Here is a 21,857-nt window from a genome sequence, read left to right on the forward strand (position 1 = left end):
ATAAACCTGATGTATTTATCAATAAAAGTATAACATTTATAAAATGCTGATAATTGTACGTCCGTAACCGTAGAGACATCTGATGAAAAGATCTAAAAAAAGGAAATCAGAAAACAAAAATCAAAATTTGTGTCAATCTCAAAACTTTTGGTCACGACTGTCTGTACAGTGCTTTAGAGCCCTAGACACCTGGGCTGCGATTCCTTCATGCCAGAGAATCAGATAACACTCAGATGACATGTTAGGGCTCTTTCACACGTCAGTATCTCCGGTACGAGTGGTGACAGTTTCCACACGTACCGGAGACACTGACACACGTAGACCCATTCAAATCTATGGGTCTGTGCACATGTCGGTGTGTTTCCACGTACTGTGTGTCCATGTGCTCCACACGGAAACATGTCTGTTTTTTTGCAGATACACGCTCCCGCAGTGCCCCCACCTGTAAAAATATGAACAAAATAATAAAATCCATATACCCACCTGTCCGGAGATGTCCCCCGCAGTAATCCTCTGACCACTGACACCGAGGAGCTGCGTGTGTGAGTGAGAGGACAGGACACCGCTCCTGAGCTGCAGCTCCGGAGCTGCTCATTCTCCTCGGCGTGAGCGGTCGCATGGATTACAGTGGGAGACATCTCCGGACAGGTGAGTAGAAGGATTTTATTATTTTATTCTTATTTTTACAGGTGGGGACACTGCGGGATCAGACACTACTACCCTCATCACTGTCCCTTCTGGTGCTGATCGCAGCGCCGGCAGGGAACCATGATGAGGGCAGCGTTCAGCACCCGACGCTTGAGAACAGCGCTAACTGTAGTGCTGATTCCCAGGCGCCGTCCGTGTGATCCTGATGTGGCACACGGTTGCCACACACGGACACATGGGACACGGATATCTCTGGTACTGGTTTTTCCGGTACCGGAAATATCCGGACTTGTGAAACCGGCCTTACTGTGATCTGAGTCTTTCACATGAGACAATTGTATCACAGGAGAACTTAATTTCTCCATTGTCTGTTTCTCACACACCCACAAACTTGAATGGGTGCGCATGATCCGAATATTGGATGCACTGCTGCGATTGTTGAGAAAATAACTGCAGATCTGCACTGCCCCATAGTAAAACATTGGGCCAAGTGATATCCAATAAAACATCGGATAGTACTCTCCTGTGTTATACACTCATGTGAGTGAGCGAGCCCTAAAGCTGAGTTCAGGGATATACGAATCCACAGCAATGTGCAACATGCAAATTTACATTGCCAAATATGACCACGCTGGCAAAAATCTGCAAGAAATTTGGCCTAAAAATCCACATTGTGCCTGCACATATTTTCCTCCATGTATAAATAGGGTTTTGAAAACCTGAGGCACTTATATTGTATTGTTGTTTTCTGCAGAATTTTTGTTGTAGACTCCATATTGAATATCTGCCATTTTTGAGCTTGACCTAACCCTTAGGCGGTGCACCCACTATGAGTTTTTGGTTAGTTCTTGAAGTGCATATTTTTACTGCATCAAAAACGCAGTGTCTTACAGTTCCAGCAAAGTGGATGGGATTTATAGACATCTTATGCCCCCTCGGCTTTTTTTGTTGCTCAGCGTAAACTGACCTATGGTGCGTGTTTCAAATCAGCAACATATCCATTTCTCTTTTGGAACGCTGAGTTTTTTGATTTGTTCTGATTTGTTCCCATAGACTTGCATTAGATGCAAAAAATCAGCAAGTAAAAAATGCACATGTTTTTAGTGAGTTTCAATAAACATGAATATCAATAAAGTTTTGTAAAAGCCAAATACCAGGAAGTATAAAAAAAAAGCATGTCTCACTACATGCGCCGTATGTCAGCAAGCGGCGCCGTACAGTGACGTCATAGATCATCCATAGCAGGTGTTAAGCTCGGACTGTTACAATGAAGTAGCAAGTGAAAACACAAATCACTAATGTTTCACAGAGTTAACAGATTAGAGATAGGTACAGGTTCAGACACTGCAGGTTTTAGAGACAGGTTCAGGCACAGGGAATTTAGGAAAAGTTCCAGACTTAAATACAAACAGGTTCAGGGATAGGTCCTAATTCAGACAAGGACAGACAAAGGTACAGATTCAGGGTACAAGCCTGGGTATTCAGCCCCCAGAGTGGCAGGAACAGGCAAGGATCAGATACAGGTACAGATTCAGGGTTCAGGCCTGGGTAACAGGCAGGAAACAGAAGACAGAAACAGGGCAGGAGCTAGCAACTCAGTAGTTGCACAAACAAACTGAAAGAGCATGTTGCTTAGGCATCTCCCAACAGGTGGAGGTGCCTTAAGTACCAAGTGTCTCCCAGCAATAGGCTGGGGACACATTAGAAGTGTACGCACTGTATCTTTAAGAATCAGAAAGTGCACGCGTGGCCGCCCTAAGCATGCAGCCAGGAAACATGCACAGCAAGCAGAGGACAAGGAGTTCACTGCACGGCCTGGAGTGGTGGGTACGTCGGTGTCTCTGCATGGTGGGGAATGGGAAGCCATGCAGGGACGCAGGTAGTGGTGTTACAGAAGGCCAAAGTCAGCTGCCAGCCTCTGCACCTGCTACAGATAAGGATGTCGTGCAAAGTGGGAGTTGGGGAAGGTGAGTAGAATGTTTTTTTTTCTAAGGCATTTGAGAACAGTGGCAGAAGGGGGACATACAGTCATGGCCAAAAATGTTGGCACTCTTGAAATTTCTCCCATAAAATTACTGTAATTACACATGATTTGTTATACACATTTTTATTTCTTTTATGTGTATTGGAACAACACAAAAAAAAACAGAAAAAAGGCAAATTGGACATCATTTCACACAAACCTCTAAAAATGGACTGGACAAAATTGTTGGCACCTTTCCAAAATTGTGAGTAAACAACTTTATTTCCAGCATGTGATTCTCGTTCAAACCCACCTGTGGCAAGTAACCGATGTGGGCAATATGAAAATCACACCTAAAAAAAGATAAAAAGGGGAGAAGTAAGCATGGAGAACAGAAAGAGAGGAAAACTGTCTTAGGACTTGAGAACCAAAATTGTTGAAAAATTTCAACAATCTCAAGGTTATAAGTCCATCTAGAGAGATCTTAATGTTCCTTTGTTCATGGTGCGTAACATAATCAAGAAGTTTACAAGCCATGGCACTGTAGCTAATCTCCCTGGACAAGGATGGTAGAGAAAAACTGATGAAAGGTTGCAAGGCAGGATAGTCCGGATGGTGGATAAGTCCGCCAAAGAAAAAAGTCAAGTTCCAAAGAAATTCAAGCTGTCCTGCAGGCTCAGGGTGCATCAGTGTCAGCATGAACTATTCGTCAATATTTGATTGACATGAAACGCTCTGGCAGGACACCCAGGAGGACCCCACTGCCGACACAGAAATATTAAAAAGCTAGACTGCAGTTTGCCAAAATGTACGTGAATAAGCCAAAATCCTTCTGGGAAAGCATCTTGTGGACAGATGAGACCAAGATAGAGCTTTTTGGTAAAGCACATCATTCTACTGTTTACTGAAAATGGAATGAGGCCTACAAAGAAAAGAACACAGTACCTAGAGTCAAATATGGTGGAGGTTCAAAGCAAGGCATCATGAAATCTGAAGATTACCAAAGGATTTTGGGTCGCAAGCTGTGTTTGCGTCCTAGGTCATGGGACTTTCAGCAGGACAATGACACCAAACATACTTCAAGAAGCACCCAGAAATGGATGGAAACAAAGCGCTGGACAGTTGTCAAGTGGCCAGCAAGGAGACCGGATATAAATCCCATTGTACACATGTTGTCAAGTAGGGTGTGGGAAAGACTTAGTGCTACACAAAGGGAAGAGGGAAAGGGAGCCCAGAATCTAGGGAAAGGGGGAAGAGGAGACCTCATAGTCTGGTCTAGTGACACCCTGTCTCAACTACCATCCCTATATTGGCTCTTCACCAATCACCACATGCGTGTCTCGCCCTGACTTTCTCTGGCATATGGCTAAGGCTAGGAAAGGGAGGATATGAGCACTAGTCGATCTCCACTAAACTCTATAGACAACAAGGGTAGACAAATGAGAGATTGCTTAGCTTTAGACAACTCCAGACAAATGCTCACACGGCCTCAAGCTCCAGAGAGGATGAAGTACTGCTCTTGCTATAGCCTCACAAGTAGTAATGAATATTGCCGGCACCTCCCTCTCAGACACACCAAGTATTTATACAACCAGGCCAGGGTGCTAATTATCCAGAGTGAGGTAGCCGCACGGTCCTAGAGACAGCCACTAGCCTCTAGGAAGGTGTCTGTAATTCCAAAAGTAGAGATCGCCTGCAACCAACTGCAGGGCGACTGTCACCTCTGACACACCTGTGACACATGTGGATAGATCTTAAAATTGCTGTTGGGAGAAGGCACTCTTCAAATATGACCTGGAGATGTTTGCAAAAGAGTTATCCAAAATTCTAGATGTAATAAGCTTCCTGATGATTATAGGAAGTGATTGATTGCAATTATTTTTTCCAAATGGTGTACAACCAAATATTAAGTTGAGGATGCCAACAATTTGGTCCGATCCATGTTTGAGGTCATGTGTGAAATGGTGTCCAATTTGCCTTTGTTTTCTTTCTCTTTTTTTTGTGTTGTTCCAATATACACAAAGGAAATAAACATGTGTATAACAAGTGTAATTGCAATAATTTTCTGGGAAAAATACTTAATTTTCTGATTGTATATACCAGGAAGGAACCTAGGATTAGGGATATATACAGTGGTGGCCAAAAGTATTGGCACCCCTGCAATTCTGTCAGATAATACTCAGTTTCTTCCTGAAAATGATTGCAATCACAAATTCTATGGTATTATTATCTTCATTTAATTTGTCTTCAATGAAAAAACACAAAAAGAATTGTCCTAAAGCCAAATTGGATACAATTCCACACCAAACCTAAAAAAGGGGGTGGACAAAAGTATTGGCACTGTTTGAAAAATCATGTGATGCTTCTCTAATTCGTGTAATTAACAGCACCTGTAACTTAGCTGTGGCACCTAACAGGTGTTGGCAATAACTAAATCACACTTGCAGCCAGTTAACATGGATTAAAGTTGACTCAACCTCTGTCCTGTGTCCTTGTGTGTACCACATTGAGCATGGAGAAAAGAAAGAAGACCAAAGAACTGTCTGAGGACTTGAGAAACCAAATTGTGAGGAATTATGAGCAATCTCAAGGCTACAAGTCCATCTCCAAAGACCTGAATGTTCCTGTGTCTTCCGTGCGCAGTGTCATCAAGAAGTTTAAAGCCCATGGCACTGTGGCTAACCTTCCTAGATGTGGACGGAAAAGAAAAATTTACGAGAGATTTCAACGCAAGATTGTGCGGATGGTGGATAAAGAACCTCGACTAACATCCAAACAAGTTCAAGCTGCCCTGCAGTCCGAGGTTACAACAGTGTCAACCCGTACTATCCGTCGGCGTCTGAATGAAAAGGGACTGTATGGTAGCATACCCAGGAAGACCCCACTTCTTACCCCGAGACATAAAAAAGCCAGGCTGGAGTTTGCCAAAACTTACCTGAGAAAGCCTAAAACGTTTTGGAAGAATGTTCTCTGGTCGGATGAGACAAAAGTAGAGCTTTTTGGGAAAAAGCATCAACATAGAGTGTACAGGAAAAAAAAAGAAGCATTCAAAGAAAAGAACACGGTCCCTACAGTCAAACATGGTGGAGGTTCCCTGATGTTTTGGGATTGCTTTGCTGCCTCTGGCACTGGACTGCTTGACCGTGTGCATGGCATTATGAAGTCTGAAGACTACCAACAAATTTTGCAGCATAATGTAGGGCCCAGTGTGAGAAAGCTGGGTCTCCCTCAGAGGGCATGGGTCTTCCAGCAGGACAATGACCCAAAACACACTTCCAAAAGCACTATAAAATGGTTTGAGAGAAAGCACTGGAGACTTCTAAGGTGGCCAGCAATGAGTCCAGACCTGAATCCCATAGAACACCTGTGGAGAGATCTCAAAATGGCAGTTTGGAGAAGGCACCCTTCAAATATCAGGGACCTGGAGCAGTTTACCAAAGAAGAATGGTCTACAATTCCAGCAGAGCATTGTAAGAAACTCATTGATGGTTACCGGAAGCGGTTGTTCGCAGTTATTTTGGCTAAAGGTTGTGCAACCAAGTATTAGGCTGAGGGTGCCAATACTTTTGTCTGGCCCATTTTTGGAGTTTTGTGTGAAATGATCAATGATTTGATTTTTGCTTCATTCTCTTTTGTGTTTTTTTCCTTGCAAGCAAATTAAATGAAGATAATAAGACCAAAGAATTTGTGATTGCAATCATTTTCAGGAAGAAACTGAGTATTATCTGACAGAATTGCAGGGGTGCCAATACTTTTGGCCACCACTGTATATACAATATATAATGGAAAGGGGCCCAGAATGGGGGCATATATACCAGGAAGGGGTCCAGCATGGGAGGCATATATACCAGGATAGGGGACATATATACCAGGAAGGAACCCAGGATATGGGGCATATATAACAGGAAGGAACCCAGCATGGGGGACATATATACCTGAAAGGGGCCCCAGATGGGGGACATGTATACCTGGAAGGGGCCCAGGGTGAGGGACATATATGCCTAGAAGACGCCCAGAATGGGGGACATATATATCTGGAAGGAGCCCAAGATGGGAAGCATATATACTAGGAAGGGGGCATATATACCAAGATGTGAGACATATATACCAGGATGGGAGACATATATACCAGGATGTGGGGCATATATACCAGGATGGGAGACATATATACCGGGATGTGGGACATATATACCAGAGTGGGAGACATATATACCAGGATGTGGGACATATATACCAGGATGGGAGACATATATACCAGGATGGGAGACATATATTTCAAGATGTCAGTGACGCGCCCCTGGGCCTTCATTGCGCGGCATCGCGCGCACGGGGGAGGGCTTACCCGGAGCCGGATCCGATGGGAGTAGTAGTCTCGTGGCGGTGACCCGGTCCGTGCCCAGGGAGTCAAACTGAGCGGCACTGTTTTGCAGTAGATGTTAAAATGTTCGACTACGCCACCCGTTGATTGCGGCTATGAGGCCGCCGCTGCAGGGCAGACCGCTGAGGCCGGTGATAGGATTGTGCAGCGTAGATGGTATAACCCCCAACGGGAGGGGTATGGCCTCAGGGCAGCAGATGTAGATGACAGTGGTGGTGATGGTGAAGCAAGGAAGCTCAGAGACGTGTGGTGTAGTTTCAAGGCTTTTACTCACAGGTGTTGCTCCGGTCACTTCGGCCAAGAGTGACCACCCAAGCCGTGCTGCGTCCACCAGGTGCGGGACTCGGCCAACTCCCGGGCAGTTCCAGAGCGTGGTCCTGAGCTCCCCTCTCTTCCTTCCTACTGGCCGTCCTCACCAGGGACCCACCTATGTCCGGCTCCCTCGGGCCTTTTGGTGGCGAAACCTGTCCCGGCTTCCCTGACCCTATTCGTGGTCTGCCTTCCTGGTGGATATGGCGAGGGGTCGCGCCAAAACTTGTCCACGACCTCCGGTTCCTGGCTAAGGATGATTAGCCTCTACCAGCTTGGGATCCGGTACCCTTTTCTGCCAACCCTTCACCCTTCTGGTTTACTTCTGGGATCTCAGGGTTCCCTCTTGTCTTGTGTCTCTGGGCCTCTCTTCCTCCTCTCCACTACAGGCCTGGCCCTGGAGCTGGGCCCAGCCGGAGCCACAGCTCCCTGTCAGCCCTCCTGGCTGAACTCTCTCTCAAAACTCACACTGTCTCTAGATGGTGCCCACCATATATACTCCCTCTATGTGTGAGCCCAGGTGACTAGCACCCAATGGGCTCCTACCTCTATGCCCAGAGCCCCTCCCCTATCTGCCCCTACACTACTGGGATGTTCCTCCCCCCTCCCCACTCCAGCCAGGGACAGACGCTGTCGTACCTGCACAACTATTTGGTGGGAGTACCGTTGTTCTGTCCCCCGGAAATGGGGTGAGTGTAGTGCATGCAGCTATCTGAGCTCAGTCCCACACTCCATCCTTACCCGGGAGTGGAATACCACACCTCTGGTTTGAGGTGCAATACCCCTGTAGCAGTCGAGTCCTCGGGGTGCTACATTCCCCCCTGGTAAACCACAGCACGTCCTCGGGCTGGAAAAGAGTAAAACATACCAAAACTTACAAACTTTTTTTTTTTTTTTTAAAAAACATACACTAACAGGTAAAACATTATAAAACATTATCAGAAAATATAACATGACAGGTAACTTCTTATATATTATTCTAGCAGTATAAACTTTTGATATAAAACTTTTCCATAATAAACGTTCTTGATCCCTGGCCACCGTGCAACTTATGACCAGGTAAAGTGCCACAGTCACTGGTAGAAAAACAGTTCTCCTATAAAACCGGTAGGGGGCGCCTTAGGAAGCGCAACTATTTACAGGATATGACCGCTCTCAGTCCTCGGCCAGTGAGGATAAGGAATGGCTGCTCACAGTCCTCAGCCTGTGGGGATAAGGGCACACGGGGAACAATTCACACTAGTCCCAACGGGGAACACACTTTAATTAGCAGTATGACAAGTACCCCTACGGGTAACTATATACAGCTTCAGTTTATGCTACTTCCCTTCAGCAGCGGTGTCCTCTCCTTGTCTCCTCCTGAGGGTAGTCTTCAGACCCGTCCAGGTCCTCTTGATCTTCCTCATACCGCAGCTCTTCCTCCGTCAACCGGTGCACGTGAAGGGCATACGGTCCTTTAGCGCACTGATGCCGGGTGAAGGTGACCTCATCACCCAGGTAAAGGTCACGTCCGCGGTGTCCCTCTGGCAGGTGGGACTCAACATCCCTACGGGTGACGAAGACGTCGCCGGGGGTCCTGTGATCCCTGATAAAGCCCCAACCGTGCTCCAGTTGGAACTTGATTACAGTCCCGGTGGCGCGGGGACCGTGGGCTGCACGGGGGTTTCGCCGGGTCCGGCGTTTCTGCTCCGCGCTCTGTACCTGCAGCCGCTCCTCGCGGACCCGCCTCTCTTGCCGTTCTTTGTTGAAGACCTCTAGTTGTTGTCGGCAGCACTCCACACGCTGGGCTGCGGCCGCCCGGGTCTCTTGGGTGAACCCCATGAGGTTTTCACCGGTGGGGTCCCATGCGAACTGAGCCTCCTCCAACGGGAGTGGGGTGATCTTGGCGGGCGCCGGAGCCGGGATCAGGGGCTCACACAGGGGCCATTCCTTCCGGAGTCGGGGATTGACGTACTCCGGTGGCCACACAAAGGACTGCCCATCCGGGCAAGTATGTTGTGCGAACAGGTCTTCACCCAAGGGCAGCACTGTGGAGGTTGAGGGCGCGGTGGTGGTAGCGGCGCCCGGATTCACCAGGCCTTGCGACCAGGCCGGTGGCACTCTGAAGGTGAAGGGCACTGTGGAAACGGCGGCGCCCGGGGGTACTCGGCCTTGCGACCAGGCCGGTGGCGTTTCCTGCTTGGCCGCGCTCAGGGTTGAGGCGCGTGACGTCACAGGGGGCGTGGCCGTGGCTCCTGCCGCTTGAGGCCTAGTTTGGAGCGGTGGCGGTGCAGCATCGGGCACGGTAAGAGGGATTTTGGGCTCTGCGACGGGGAGCTGGGGCAGGCTCACGGCTACTAGGCCTGGGGTGGTGACGTCCCCTTTACCTGCTTCCATCTCTTCAGCTCCTTCCACGGCGTCGTCTCCGGCCTTCGTCCCTCCTGCACCATCCTCAGAGGCAGACAGACTCCTCGTCCCGGGTGGCGTCCTTTGCTGGCGGGTTCCAGACTGCAGGGTCATTTCTCTGCTCCACTCGGCCAGCACTTCTTGCTGCACTCGGGCCATCTTCCGAGCCAAGCCCTCCAGCGCGGTCTGTGCATGCTCCCGATCTTTGGGGAGCTGTGCCAGGATCTCCACCAGGCCTTCTGGGGTGGCGGCCTGCAACAGGCTCCTGACCAGAGGGTCGGTGCTGCCTGACTCTCCCTCCATCTCCGGGTGCGAACTTTCCAGACTCCTCCAGGCTGCACCCATCCTCTCTCTTTTGTTCTTGATCCGCCCATACTGAGGGTGGTCCCGGGGCCACTTGGTGATTGTCAGTTCCAGGGGCAGACCCCTCGCTCTGATGGACATCTCTATCATTGCAGTCTCTGCTGGTGGGGGCGGTCTCCGCTTTTGGCGCTCTTCTGGGACCAGGCCCACGATGGGAGGTGGTCTCTTGCCACCCTCTGGCACGCCCATAATGGCGTCCGCTCTGCCAGGGCGGGAAATCGTCTCAGATGGCGGGAATCGTCTCCTAATGGCGGGAAACTCTGTGGATGGCGGGAAAAGGCTGCAGATGGCGGGCAAACGGCGGGAAACGACCCGAGATGGCGTCCGATGGCGGGGACCCTCTGGAATTGGCGGGAGACTTCTTCTGACGGTACATATAAACTTTTCTTCAGGCACGCAGTACCCGGTAGTTGCGGGCACGAAATCCTGCCGACTACGCCAAAGTTGACGCGCCCCTGGGCCTTCATTGCGCGGCATCGCGCGCACGGGGGAGGGCTTACCCGGAGCCGGATCCGATGGGAGTAGTAGTCTCGTGGCGGTGACCCGGTCCGTGCCCAGGGAGTCAAACTGAGCGGCACTGTTTTGCAGTAGATGTTAAAATGTTCGACTACGCCACCCGTTGATTGCGGCTATGAGGCCGCCGCTGCAGGGCAGACCGCTGAGGCCGGTGATAGGATTGTGCAGCGTAGATGGTATAACCCCCAACGGGAGGGGTATGGCCTCAGGGCAGCAGATGTAGATGACAGTGGTGGTGATGGTGAAGCAAGTAAGCTCAGAGACGTGTGGTGTAGTTTCAAGGCTTTTACTCACAGGTGTTGCTCCGGTCACTTCGGCCAAGAGTGACCACCCAAGCCGTGCTGCGTCCACCAGGTGCGGGACTCGGCCAACTCCCGGGCAGTTCCAGAGCGTGGTCCTGAGCTCCCCTCTCTTCCTTCCTACTGGCCGTCCTCACCAGGGACCCACCTATGTCCGGCTCCCTCGGGCCTTTTGGTGGCGAAACCTGTCCCGGCTTCCCTGACCCTATTCGTGGTCTGCCTTCCTGGTGGATATGGCGAGGGGTCGCGCCAAAACTTGTCCACGACCTCCGGTTCCTGGCTAAGGATGATTAGCCTCTACCAGCTTGGGATCCGGTACCCTTTTCTGCCAACCCTTCACCCTTCTGGTTTACTTCTGGGATCTCAGGGTTCCCTCTTGTCTTGTGCCTCTGGGCCTCTCTTCCTCCTTCTCTCCACTAGAGGCCTGGCCCTGGAGCTGGGCCCAGCTGGAGCCACAGCTCCCTGTCAGCCCTCCTGGCTGAACTCTCTCTCAAAACTCACACTGTCTCTAGATGGTGCCCACCATATATACTCCCTCTGTGTGTGAGCCCAGGTGACTAGCACCCAATGGGCTCCTACCTCTATGCCCAGAGCCCCTCCCCTATCTGCCCCTACACTACTGGGATGTTCCTCCCCCCTCCCCACTCCAGCCAGGGACAGACGCTGTCGTACCTGCACAACTATTTGGTGGGAGTACCGTTGTTCTGTCCCCCGGAAATGGGGTGAGTGTAGTGCATGCAGCTATCTGAGCTCAGTCCCACACTCCATCCTTACCCGGGAGTGGAATACCACACCTCTGGTTTGAGGTGCAATACCCCTGTAGCAGCCGAGTCCTCGGGGTGCTACATCAGCATATATACCAAGATGGGAGCATATATAACAGGAAGGAACCCAAGATGAGGGCATATATACCGGGAAGGGCCCAGGATGGGGGACATATACGGGGCATATGCTGACCAACATGCAGAGGGGAAGCCCAGGTCCAAATTTTGCACTGGGGCCCATCGGACACTAGTGACGCCACTGTGTGTGAAAAAAGCCTCATCCACATTACCTGCAAGGTTTGTCACTTAGGCTAAGTTCACACGAGCCTACACAAAATTGTCCAGAAAACTCGGACAATTTTATTCTCATTTGTCACCTGTGTGCAGTCTGTTTTTATACATCAGCAGTTATTACAAATTTACAAGACTAAATACATTACAATTCTTTAACATAGGAAGCCGTATCTGTGAAAATAGGATACTGTATGGTAGCTCTGTATGGAATCCAATTTATTTTGTGTACCCATAGACTTAAATATGAAAGTCTCATGTGACACACAGAAGAAACTAGTGCATGCTGTGATTTTTTTTATGCACAGATTTGAGCCATGAAAACAAATGCTCATGTGAACAGCTCCATTGATTAACACTGGTCTGAGGGCTGTTTTCTTTTTCCACGGACTTATAAACACTGTTTAGTTTGTGTCTGTTACTACCATGTCTTTTGACTTTGTGACAATAAGTAACTTCAATATTGTGGAAATTGTGGATGCTTCTATATAAACAGTATAGTTGTATGTCATAATTATGGCTATTCATCACTGTGTTTAACTAACTGATGTAACCAGATAAAGGCCACAATGATAACTAGCAACAATATGAAGTCATTGTGAAATTTTTGCCAGCCATAGATCATGATCTGCTATTTTTTATGCACCAGACATACTGTATGTTGTAGCAGGTGAACAGGCTGCAGTAATTAATCACACCTGCAGGTGGAGACAGCAGACCCTTAAATTCAGTAGATTTACATGCATGCAAGTTATGTGTATCAGGGAGGTAACTTTTAGTTTTTTGTTTTTCTGTAAGATTTAGGTTTGCACCATGCCTGACAATTAAACATGTTTCAAAAGCTTACTGTTTTATGTAATAAGTCAAACTATGAACTTTCTTTTTTTAATTGATGGCTAACAATGCATTATGGGTATTTAGAGCAATGCATTATAAACACTTTTTTTTGCACTACACATGCCATACTTTTAGTAGTGTCTGTGATTGGTGTTGTCTATGGGACACAGTTACAAAAAAGGATTCAAATGAATGGTGAAAAGCTGCAACATCAAGGATAGAATATAATTATTAAAGAAGTGGATTATCTCAGTTCAGCAGTGCCACTTTTAAGTGCAGGATTAAATAAGGCATGCCTCTCCAACAGACCACCTTGTCGAAGAAATTCCCCCTAAACTAAACCTGACTTTTGTGCAAACAATTTTCTATTCCCTTGTTTCTTTCTATGGAAATTGACCCTCTTCTTTGAGAGGACTACCCAACTAGTAGACCAATATTCCTTGCAATTTTGTGTGGTTTTATTTTATACATTAGTGTCATCACTGGCAGACACAGACAGAAAAGTGCTCCTGTTCAAGAACGGTATATGGGTCCTTTGTAGTCCAATAGCTCATCATAATGCACCATTCCACCTGCTTTGGAGGTGCAAGTAGCCCCGTTGCCTCTTGGCCCCTGTGCGGCTACACAGGTTGCACCAATGATGCATCCACCCCTCTAGTGTCACATTAACTTGGCTCTATTTTCCAATAAATCTCTATGTGTTACAGTTTTTATCTGTCTATTGTAGAAGAAGCACGCTGTATATTTGTGTAATGTGACTGGACAGGTTTGATCAGCAGTTTTGCTCCAATACCCTTGTTAGTTATTCTCCTTTAGGATATTTAGCCACATTCTGTGCTTTGTTCAAACACTGAACATGTGTTCCCTCCTGATTTGTTTTTACATTGTTTGTTTGCAACAGGGGAGAGGTAGAGCTGTCCTACTAGATAATTTTTTGGCCTTCCCTAAGTTTGGGCTTCTTATGATTAAGGCCTCATTCACAAGTCAGTTTTTCTCATACGAGTGCTATCCTTTTTGTTTTATCACAGATAGCACTCATACCTATGAAAGTCTATGGGGGTGCTCACGTGTCGGATTTTTTCCTCAGACCCAGTGGTCTGTGTAAAATCACAGAGACATATTGATAACAATATCAGAACAAAATTGGTAATGCAAGTCTATGGGTCAGTGAAAAAACTGACAGCATCCGGATGCCATCCATGTACTGTCCGTTTTTCTCTGAGTGATAGATAGGAAAAGGTAAAGAAACTTTTTTTCCATCAGTGATAAAAACTGATGAAAATTTGAGGAAAATCATGAAACTCTATCCATTTTTCTCTTACGGAAAAAAACTTGATGTCTGAATGAGGCCTAACTTGTTTACCTGGTTTGTCAGACCCATAGAAATGTCTCAGGAATGATAAGCTTTCCCTGTTCAACTGCTTGAGTGGGAGTAGTAATAGTGGTGGTGGTGATGTATTAGACATTGTAATGTGTTTTTTTTACACAGCTGACTGCTTGTTACAGTGTACAAATGTATGCAATTCTAGACTACAAAGCAGCATGTGTTTCTCTCCTGTCACCTAGCCAAATCAGTTCTCATACTTTGCACTGACGAGGGCCAACAGCCCGAAACACCATGTCTGCAAATTGAGATTCTGATTTGGCTTTTATCCTAAGTCATATTGCACGACTCGTTAAAGGGTTGATTGTGACTTGTAGGATTGCTGCTTCCAACAGGTGGCGCTATAGAGTTCAAATCCTCTTTTTCTCTGAAGAGACAATTTGCATATTAAATTTCCCAGAGGAGCATTGCACGGGGAATAAGTCTCCTGTTATGCACTCAAAACGTAAAGGGAGTCTATCACATGGAAATGACTTGCTAAACTAAGCACACGGCATCTTGTCCTACAAATAATGGTACATTTTATTATATTTACATTATCTATATCAGGGGTGGGGAACCTCTGGTCGTAAACGACCCCCGGTGATATTTCCTCAAGCCCCCGGGCAGATACCTGGGGACCACAGTGCTTGGGCCACCAACCTCCAGGCATCACATTAGGGGTGAGTTAATGAAATGTTTGACCTAATATAGCAGGATAATTTTTAGATTGATAATTTTGTACGGCCCCCGAAGGATAGTATAAATATCCAAATGGCCATTGGCATAAAATAGGTTCCTCACCTCTTATCTATATGTCCAGAAAAAGAACTTTAATATTCTGAGCAAGTTAGGTGCTTGGTGCACCCTAATTGGGCTTTTCCTTCTGCCGTTTCGTTGTATGCTCCGATATTGTTGGGATTTCAAGACAACACTGGCCAAATGAATCCTGTTCTGTTTGCTGTCAATCAAGAAGGGGTCCTGAGCTGGACAGTGTCATTGACTTAGGAGAAGGTCCACTAAATGCAGAATACCACTTGGGGTATACTGAGCACCTAATTTTCATAGGACGTTAAAGGGAAGCTATTATCAGAAAATGAAGTTTTCATAAGTTTTTGTGTTACATGTATTTTTAAAAAAAAATAAAATAAGCTCTTTTTTTCATATCATGATCCTTATTAAAAAAACAAAATGAATAATATTTCAGTCTTCACACTGACCACTAGAGCATTTTTAGACTCATGCTTCCTGTCCTTTCAAGAAGAGTTTTCAAAAAGGCTCCTTATCATCAGAGGCAGGATTACAGTGACAGGTAACACCTCTATACACAGCTGATAACACAGGATCCACCAATCACAACAGGTGATGTCACATATGACCCTGCTCCCCGTCCCTTCACATTGACCTTTCTACATGACCATTAGATGCTTGTATACAAAAAATAGGTTAACCAACCGTTCATTGCGGCTAATGTTCATGTGTTGTTTCCTTAAACCAGAGGAAGAGTCTAAAAAAGTCCAAGTGGCATTGTGTGTTGCATTTTTTTAATACAGTGTGTAATATGGAAAGAAAAAATGACAAAATGAAAAAAATATCTACATTTAACATAAAAACCACCCTGATTTCTATAATGGCTAATTTTTTGATGATAGTTTCATGTTTAAGTCATTTTTCTGAACATATAGAAATGTAATTGTGATAAAATGTATTATTATTATTAGGGCAAGATGCTCTACATGGCAATGTGCTCAGTTTAAGAAGTTATTAAGATTTGACAATTACATACTGTGACATATTGCAACATAGAAAGTAAAGAATTAAAGTTCCTATTGATTGTCAGCAAGCAGATATCTTACAAATCATTAGTAATTCATTCAAAAACTATAGTGGAAAAATATATAATCTTTCATTATTACAAAGATTACCCTGTATTTGTCTGGAAAATAATAAGGAACTGAAACCCTAAGGGGCCTATTCATCAAATAGAATTCACCAAAGCAACTTTGTCGACAAAATACATGTTGGGATGAGGGCCATCCCAGGTGAGGCAGGCATACCATGGTTTGGGTTTTCAGTCTTATATATATATTTTTTTACGAATGTAATGTTTTATTGAATTTATAATGAATTACAACAAGTAATTGACAATTTATGGTCAAAGAGTTTTCAGTACATAAGAAGTTGTAGTGAGTGGGGAAAAGTGGAAGGTCACAATATATAGAGCATAGGACCTACAGTGGTGTTGAAAAGTGTTTGTCCCCTTCCTGATTTCTTATTCCTTTGCATGTTTGTCACACTTAAATGTTTCAGATCACAAAACAAATTTAAATATTAGACAAAGATAACAAAAGTAAACACAAAATGCAGGTTTTAAATTAAGGTCTTTATTATTAAGGGAAAAACAAATCCAAACCTACAGGGCCCCATGTGCAAAAGTGATTGTCCCCCCCACCTTAAAACATAAATTAACTGTGGTTTATCACATTTTTGGGAAGCTGAGTTCAATTTCCCTAGCCACACACAGGCCTGATTACTGCCGCACCTGTTCTCAATCAAGAAATCACATAAATAGGACCTGCCTGACAAATGCAGTAGACCAAAAGATCTTCTAAACCTGGACATCATGCTGTGATCTAAAGAAATTCAGAAACAAATGAGAAACAAAGTAATTGAGATCTATCAGTCTAGAAAAGGTTATAAAACCATTTCTAAAGCTTTGGGACTCCAGCGGACTACAGTGAGAACCATTATCCACAAATGGAAAACATGGAACAATGGTGAACCTTCCCAGGAGTGGCCTGCCGACCAAATTTACCCCAAATGCGCAGTGATGACTCATCTAAGAGGTCACAAAAGACCCTACAACATCCAAAGAATTGCAAGACTCACTTGCCTCAGTTAAGGTCAGAGTTCATGACTCCACCATAAGAAAGAGATTGAGCAAAAATGGCATGCATGTCAGAGTTCCAAGACTAAAACCCCTGCTGAGCGAAAAGAACATAAAGGCTCTTCTCAGTTTTGCGAGAAAACATCTTGATAATCACTAAGACTTTAGAGAGAATACTCTGTGGACTGATGAGAGAAAAGTTTAATTTTTTGGAAGGTGTATGTCCCATTACATCTGGTGAAGAAGTAGCACAGCATTTCAAAAAAGGAACATTATACCAACAGTAAAATATGGTGGTGGTAGTGTGATGGCTTGGGGTATGTTTTGCTGCTTCAGGACCTGGAAGAATTGCTGTAGTAAATGGAACCATGAATGCTGCTGTCTACCAAAAAATCCTGAATGAGAATGTCCGGCCATCTGTTCATGACCTCAAGCTGAAGCGCACTTGGGTATTGCAGCTGGACAATAATCCAAAACACACCAGCAAGTCCACCTCTGGTTGGCTTAAGAAAAACAAAATTAAGACTTAATCTGATTGAGATGCTGTGGCAAAACCTTAAAAATGCGGTTCATGCTCGGAATCCCTCCAATGTGGTTGAATTACAACAATTTTGCAAAGATGAGTGGGCTAAAATTCCTCCAGACCATTGCAAAAGACTCATTGCCAGTTAGCGCAAAAGCTTGATTGCAGTTGTTGCTGCTAAGGGTGGCCCAACCAGGTAATAGGTTTAGGGGGCAATCACTTTTTCACACAGGGCCCTGTAGGTTTGAATTTCTTTTTTTCTTAATAATAAAGACCTTCATTTAAAAACTTCTTTTTGTGTTTACTTGTGTTATCTTTGTTTAATATTTACATTTGTTTTGTGATCTGAAACATTTAAGTGTGACAAACATGCAAAAGAATAAGAAATCAGGAAGGGGGCAAATACTTTCTCACAACACTGTACATGTCTATGGATAGTTAAATTAACTGGGGAAAAGAGAACGGTGAGAAGGCAAGGGAAAACCAAAGGGGACCATAAGAGAGAGACATTGTATAGGAGAACCGATGTTTACAATCAAGAAATTAAGGACGTCAACAAGCGGACAGGTTGTCGTCAATATATTGGTCAATTGAAATGCAAAATGGGGACTAGATATGAATCATCTCGGAACATTCTGATAAGTCGGGAAAGAGAGAATATCTTCCCAGTGAAACCATTTAGCAGCAGTTGTAATAATTTCTTCCCCTGTTTGAGCTATCAGTTTTTCCATTGTATGGACCGTAGCAATCTCCGCAAACATTCTTCTGTAGAAGGGGGGGGGGTCTACTGATTTCCAATGACGGGGGAATTTTTTGTTGTGCAGGTGGCCGTAGATTCTCTCATTCGATAAAATTGGGCTAATTATGCAAATGACACTCTGATCTAAGTTTGATCAGTGTGTCAGCATACAATAGAGTGATCTGATTTTTTCGGATGAGAGAATTGGAGCACACCGTGAGGAGAAGACTGAGAACAAAATTTCTCCAATATTGAGTTGATGCACAGAAATCAGACTGCACTCAGATGTCATACGAGTGCAGTCCGATGTTTTCCACACACTGTTTGACTAGCATGGTCGAGTGCAATCCGAATATTGGATCCAACGTGGACATACAGAGTCTGCCTGAGGAAAAAAATCGGACAGGTGAATGGCCCCAGAGACTAATTTGGTCCATTGTAATACATACCCAGTCATGAAATACTGATTTTTCGGTACTACCCATCGCATAGGCTGTCTACAATATATACTCCCGCACATTTAGTTGTATATATTTTTTTTTTACATCAAATGTATTATGTACGTCTGTTTCCCCTATTGATGCTACTTTTCTTCTGATTGTATTAATTTTTTAAATAATTTTATCCATATGTTAATAAAGGTTTATAAATATTTTCATTTATTTTTGTAGTATATTAAATTGTAGTTTATTATTTATTACATTTTATTAGTTTACTATTTTCATTGTTAGGACTCGCTCACACGAGTGTATAACACGGCCGAGTTTTATCCGATGTTTTATCTGAGTCTGGACTAGTCTGGTACCCCGCACTCAAGGAGAGTAAGGACAATTAAATATCATTTTTAAATACACTATAGTAGCATTTAGGGATAATACAGGAATCATTAAAACAGGATTAGTATTCTGATAAAATTCACCTTCTACCTTTTTCTAGGGCAGGGATGTAAAACTTAAACACACGGAGGACCAAAACAAAAAACTTGCGGGCCAACCAGTATACAGTATAATGGGCCCCACATAGTCCTCCATACAGAATAATGGCCTCACATAAGTCCTCCATACAGAATAATAGGCCCCACATAGTTCTCCATACAGTAGAATGGGCCCCACATAGTGCTCCATACAGAATAATGGGCCCCACATAGTCCTCCATACAGAATAATGGGCCTCACATAGTCCTCCAAACAGAATAATGGCCTCACATAGTCCTCCATACAGAATAATAGCCTCACATAGTCCTCTATACAGAATAATAGTCCCCACATAGTCCTCCATACTGTAGAATGGACACCACATAGACCTTCATACAGAATAATGGGCCCCACATAGTCCTCCATACAGTATAATGGGCCCCACATAGTCCTCCATACTGAATAATGGGCCCCACATAGTCCTCCATACACTATAATGGGCCCCACATAGTCCTCCATACTGAATAATGGCCCCACATAGTCCTACATACGGAATAATGGGCCCCACATAGTCCTCCATACAGTAGAATGGACACCACATAGACCTCCATACAGAATAATGGGCCCCACATAGTCCTCCATACAGAATAATGGCCTCACAGAGACCTCCATACAGTATAATGGCCCCACAAAGTCCTCCAAACAGAATAATGGGCCCCACATAGTCCTCCATACAGAATAATGGGCCCCACATAGTCCTCCATACAGAATAATAGTCCCCACATAGTCCTCCATACAGAATAATGGGCCCCACATAGTCCTCCATACAGTATAATGGGCCCCACATAGTCCTCCATACTGAATAATGGGCCCCACATAGTCCTCCATACAGAATAATGGGCCCCACATAGTCCTCCATACAGTATAATGGGCCCCAAATAGTCCTCCATACAGTATAATGGGACCCCAAAGTCCTCCATACTGAATAATGGCCCCACATAGTGGTTGCGGTTTTGGTGTCGGGGGCCAAATATAACCACCCTGCAGGCTAGATTTGGCCCACGGGCCGGAGTTTGACACGTGTGTTCTAGGGAGAAATCCAGCTGTCAGGTTCCGTTTAATTAATACAATACGAGTACCAAGTTTCCCTGTCCTGGGATTTGTCTTAGCTCAACGTCAGTTTTTGATGTGACCTGGCATCTACACCACCACTTTCTGACACCAAATGCCGTCTTGACCCTTGTTCTTAGGCCACGGCCCCACTATCAGTATTTGGTCAGTATTTTTTCTCAGGGGTGGGTGATAAATGCAGAATTGGTGACTTCTTTCTATTATACCTTTTCTCTGATTGTTCCTCACCTGGTTTTGGCTCCCACTCCTGAGAAAAAATATTGACCAGATACTGACCAAATACTGATAGTGGGGCCGTGGCCTTATAGATATTATTGCATTGACAAGTTTGGCCCTTCGTGCACGCTACCTACTTCCTGAAAAACATTTGACTCCTATTATGGCACTGCCTACAGTGAATTCTACAAGACTAGAAGACAAGTGTTTTCTCGTTCGGGTTCCTGTGTACACAAACAGATGATGGGCATAAGACAGACGGCCATAAGACAGACGGCCATAAGACAGACGGCCATAAGACAGACAGCCATAAGACAGACAGCCATAAGACAGAAAGTCATAAGAGCACAGCATAGAGCAATTATCTCTAACGTTATGTAAAAAGAAAAACATGTCCAACAATACAATAAAAAAGGAAAACTATCCTTACCTTATTGTTCTCAGAGCGAAGCCTGGAATGTTTTTCCTTGAATACTAATCAGAACGACTTGTCATTTGTGAAGCAAAGGAATGAGTAAGTTATGGGAGGAGCCGCCCGCAGGCAAATATTTCTGTGCTGTCCAAAGCCAGGCATGTTACACAGCATAATTGTACAGTGACCTAATGTATGTGATCGCTTTAAAGGGAAACCATCAGTAGATGAACTAGTGAATAGCGTTACCCCCTAATTGGCTTCTGATATACAGTACAAGCCAAAGTCACAGTAACTCATTGGATCTACTGAAAATGAGTGGTGCATGTGGCCAGCTATTTGCCATACTGGCACTTTCAGAAGCTTAGTGGGATTTTTTACAATAATTGGCTCTAGTTCAACATTATTATGGGATTTTTGTTTTTGAGACGTGCAGCGGTGTTAGGTTTTCTTTAAATACATTGAATAGAATAGTAAGTACTAGCTATGTGCCCCACCTTTTCTGCTTGTAGGTAGCTCAGGATATATAAAATAGGCAGAGCTACTAGTAGTACTAGAGCTCCTTTAGGATACGTTTATATGGTGAGTTTTTTGACGCTGTATATTTTTTTACAAATGCAAGTAACTTATTTTACTTAATGCGAACCTGTCAGCAGGATTTTGCTAAGTAAACTACAGGCAGTGACATGTTGAAGCTACTGCACTGATTAAAATGGTACAGTAGTGTTCAAAATAATAGCACTAACCAGATTAATCACTTATATTTCCACATGTCAAACAATTTACCAGTTGTTGCAGTAGATTCTAAGAAAACCAACAGACTCTGCATTCATGATCTGCATGTTTTTGAGTCTGTTTATTTCAAAAATTAATTGAAAGGGGGTTTGTTCAAAATAATAGCAGTGTGGAGTTCAATTAGT

At 44.8% G+C, this 21,857-nt stretch overlaps 1 protein-coding gene across 3 annotated transcripts in view; it reads right to left on the reverse strand.

Annotated features, from left to right (window-relative positions):
- CAST (calpastatin) overlaps positions 1-21,857 on the reverse strand; it is a 195,332-nt gene that overhangs the window by 146,497 nt on the left and 26,978 nt on the right. Inside the window, exon 1 of one of the 3 annotated variants that reach the window (XM_073678226.1) lies at positions 20,956-21,032. The exons of the other annotated variants lie outside the window; for them this stretch is intronic. The gene's annotated coding sequence lies outside the window, so the exon portion shown is untranslated. Of the gene's footprint in view, positions 1-20,955; positions 21,033-21,857 lie in introns of those variants that run through there. 3 annotated transcript variants of the gene reach the window in all.

This window comes from Phyllobates terribilis, unplaced genomic scaffold, assembly GCF_046119375.1.
Source record: "Phyllobates terribilis strain yellow unplaced genomic scaffold, ASM4611937v1 Scaffold_1__5_contigs__length_1240528914, whole genome shotgun sequence".
Taxonomy (NCBI): Eukaryota; Metazoa; Chordata; class Amphibia; order Anura; family Dendrobatidae; genus Phyllobates; species Phyllobates terribilis.